Source organism: Alligator sinensis, unplaced genomic scaffold (genome assembly GCF_000455745.1).
Source record: "Alligator sinensis unplaced genomic scaffold, ASM45574v1 scaffold23_1, whole genome shotgun sequence".
Taxonomy (NCBI): domain Eukaryota; kingdom Metazoa; phylum Chordata; order Crocodylia; family Alligatoridae; genus Alligator; species Alligator sinensis.
Window position 1 is genome coordinate 3,999,755 of NW_005841890.1, and position 3,826 is coordinate 4,003,580.

Consider the following 3,826-nt stretch of genomic DNA (forward strand, 5'->3'; position numbering starts at 1 on the left):
CCACTCGAACTGTGAAGGAGTTCTTCCTAATGTCCAATCTAAATCTGCTCTCTGCTAGCTTGTGGCCATTATTTCTTGTAACCCCTGGGGGCGCCTTGGTGAATAAACCCTCACCAATTCCCTTCTGTGCCCCCGTGATGAACTTATAGGCAGCCACAAGGTCACCTCTCAACCTTCTCTTGCGGAGGCTGAAAAGGTCCAGGTTCTCTAGTCTCTCCTCGTAGGGCTTGGCCTGCAAGCCCTTAACCATACGAGTGGCCCTTCTCTGGACTCTCTCCAGGTTATCCGCATCCCCCTTGAAGTGCGGCGCCCAGAATTGCACGCAGTACTCCAACTGCGGTCTGACCAGTGCCCAATAGAGGGGAAGAATCACCTCCTTGGATCTATTCATCATGCATCTGCTGATGCACGATAAAGTGCCATTGGCTTTTCTGATGGCTTCGTCACACTGCCGACTCATGTTCATCTTGGAGTCCACTAGGACTCCAAGATCCCTTTCCACTTCCGTGCCACCCAGCAGGTCATATTATTTGTTCTTCTATTCTTTGCTACTTCCATTAATAGAAAATAAATTTATTCAAGTTGAATAAATATGTTTGCTTTTTGTATGTGGAGGAAGATAGCAAGACTGTTGTTGTATGTGGCATGGGTGGACATGCAGTCCTAATACCTCAAATTAAACTAAGCAGAGCCAGATGTTGTTAACACCTGAACAGCAGTCTTTTGAACAACACTAGCCAGGCAATGAAGAGAAAGTGGTGATTTAGAAGGTGGCAGTCGTAGAACCAGAATCATCAGAAAATCACTAATCACATTTGGTGATGAGAGCCATGTTCAATCATTCAGATTCATAAGTGGTCAGGAAATCACTTCATTAGTGCACATTCAACAGCATTTTCCCTATGAAAAGGAAAGGTTAGTTATCAACTCCAGAGACTAGAAGTTGCTGTGGCGGAGATGAAAAGAAAGAAAGAAAGAAAGAAAGGAAGAAAGAGTCTCCCCTGCCCTGATCTATCTCAATTAAGCAAATCCTGATAAAAACTCATCCAACTATGTTGGTTCTGCATGCACGAGTATCTTCAAATACTGGGGAAATCCTCTTCGAAACACCTTGCATAAGCAGAAGAGCTGGGTGCTGGGGCAATATGGAGGGCATGATGGAAAGAGGACTCGTGTCAGGAAGCTGTCTGCTCCCTTGCCAATGGTGAAGATTATTGATTCAAACTGGCAAGCCGCCCCCCGTACCTACCCAGCCCCCATATTACCCAATTCACACTGCTCCCATTGCCAAGGCAACTTCTGAAGCTCTGGAAGCAGGATCAGAATTCACTTCACCTCCACTAGCCACATGCATCTCTGCTCATTCCCTTCAAAATTAACTGATCCTGGGTCTAAAAGCTGGAGACTTGATGAAGGGGAAAACAGCCTGAGGGGACTGCTATGACACTGTGCCTGCAAACACACACAGACCACCCTCCCGCGCCAAGTTCCTTCGCACGGCATTTCAGCAGTAAACTGCAGCACAGTGCTTCTCAACTCCCATGCCAGGTTGAATAGATTACTGTGACCTTAAGGGGCTTAATGTCACACCATATGCATTAAAACTGCCTGCAGTGCCTGTGCCCCATATGCAATTTTCAATGTACTCAGTACTTTTCCTCAGCCATTTCTGCCTGCAATGTTTGACAGATTTCTTCCTAATAGAGCCAAAGAGCCATGTCTTCAATTGCTTCCACAACCTCCTTTCCAGATCATTATGTTAAAAGTTCTCTCTGGTGACACTTAAAGGGAAGCTGTTAGAACTAAACATTGAACTTACTGTACCTTGACCATTATCCCATCCTGCAGTTTTTTACTTGAAAAAGAAAAAAAAAAAAGAAAAAGAACAACCCCCAAGCTTCACTATTGTGCAGATAAATATATATATATATATATATATATATATATATTGTAAACATTCAAATAGAAGGAATCGGTATGAAGGTTGAGGTCTGTGGACACCATTGCCTATTATGTGCCAGATAATATGACATGCAGTAACTGGGACTTTGGGTATAGCCCAGAGGAACCTTGAACCTGTGCCAATGCAAGAATTACCCTAGGGACACTGTAATGCAGGGACATTGTTCCAAGATACCATTTTATCTTGCGCTCTCCTTGGTCCAAGAGGGCAGTAAACTACCAGCTGGCCTATAGTGCTTACAAACAAGGGTTTTGTGAATCTAAAGGAATCATGAGATTGACCCCCAAAAGCACGAGTTTTGGGGGGATATTTTAAAAATAATTAGTAAAATGGGGTTCTGGTCTGATTTTTTTTTAATATAACCTGCAAATCTTTAGTGAGTACATGGCCATGAGAAAATCGCCCACTCACTCTCCCAAGCTCATTGGAAGAGCTCTCCAATGTCTTAGTCAATGGCTTACCGCCTCATTCTGCCCTTTCAAACCTCCAGTGTCCCCCAGCCCCTGGATCTTTTTTCACTTCTATCAGTTTTCCCCATTTCTCAGGACCAACACCCAGTGGCTTCCCACCTAGTTTATCCATTCATCACCACCCCGGCACCCCATGCCTCCTCCCCAAGACGCTTCCTGCCTCACCTCTGTTCCTCTTAGGTTCTTCCTGATCCTCATGAAGATAGTGTGGAGGAATTATCCCATTTCTCAACAGAGGGAGGAGGGGGCAGCAGACTGTTGGGTTCTTGATGCTCTCTGCTCCCTACTTCAAGGATGGTACTGGGTTGTGGGAAGATGAAGAGCTCCACCTACTTCCTGAACAGTCTCTGATTGGCTGTTTTACTCAAGGAGTCAGTTAGGTGGGAACGGAAGCCAATCAGAGGGAGTTTTTGGTCCCCCACACTAAATGTGCTAAAATTGTCTAGAAAGCTGGAAATTCTTCCCTGTTATTTTGGCCAGCAACAGGGAAAACACAGCTAAGGCTCCTTCTACTTCATGCCTACTCCCACCTGCCTGCTTGATCGCAGAAGAAGCATGCATATGGCTTCACTTTTCCCTCCACGCCCAGAACTTTGCAGCCAACATACTTGTGTAAGAGACAGCTGCAGAAATAGTTCAAGCAGGGATTGCTGCATTGCCAAGGAAAGGGTAAAATGAGCCCACTCCTTCCAGTAACCTTCCTGTCTCAGCTCTGAACTGTGCAGGGGAGACCCATCCTCTAGGACAGGGCCCGGTGACCTTTTTCCAAGCCACTGGTTGGAACAACCTGGGACAGAGGCAGCTTTCTGCCAATGAGGATCTACATTGGGGCCAGGCAGCTAGAAGCTGCTTTCAATTCTTCCCACTCTCAATCTCCTAACCCAACCTGGCCCTGGAATAGCTTTTTCCTGGCTGGAAACTATATTCACACCCCAGCCTTGGGGAGGGAACGGATGATGGAGAGGTGGAAAGAAGTGGCAGCAGCACAGGTACAGCTCCCAGCTCCCCAGCCCTGGTGCAGCTCCTTGATGCTCATCCGCACCATGGCCACCAGCACAGGCAAAGCTCTGTTGTTCCATGAGCTGTACATTGCCGACCCCTGGTCTCGGGCTTGTGAGGAAAGAGATCATAGAAGAGCCAGGCTACAGATCAGGGGCCAGGAAGCAGATATAGCAGGGATTGACCCGTGCTGATGATGTCAAAATGTCTTCTGCCATTTTCATATTAACTATTCCATCCCCTGTGCTGACTCAATCCCTCATTTTCACCTGTCCTGTTAAATCCCTTTTAAAAAAATCCAACTGAAAGAATTTAAATTTCTAAAAAAAAAAAGAAGTTTTTATGGGCCTGACTAGGCCCTTGTTGGCATAAGATTGTTCACCCTGCCTGTAGA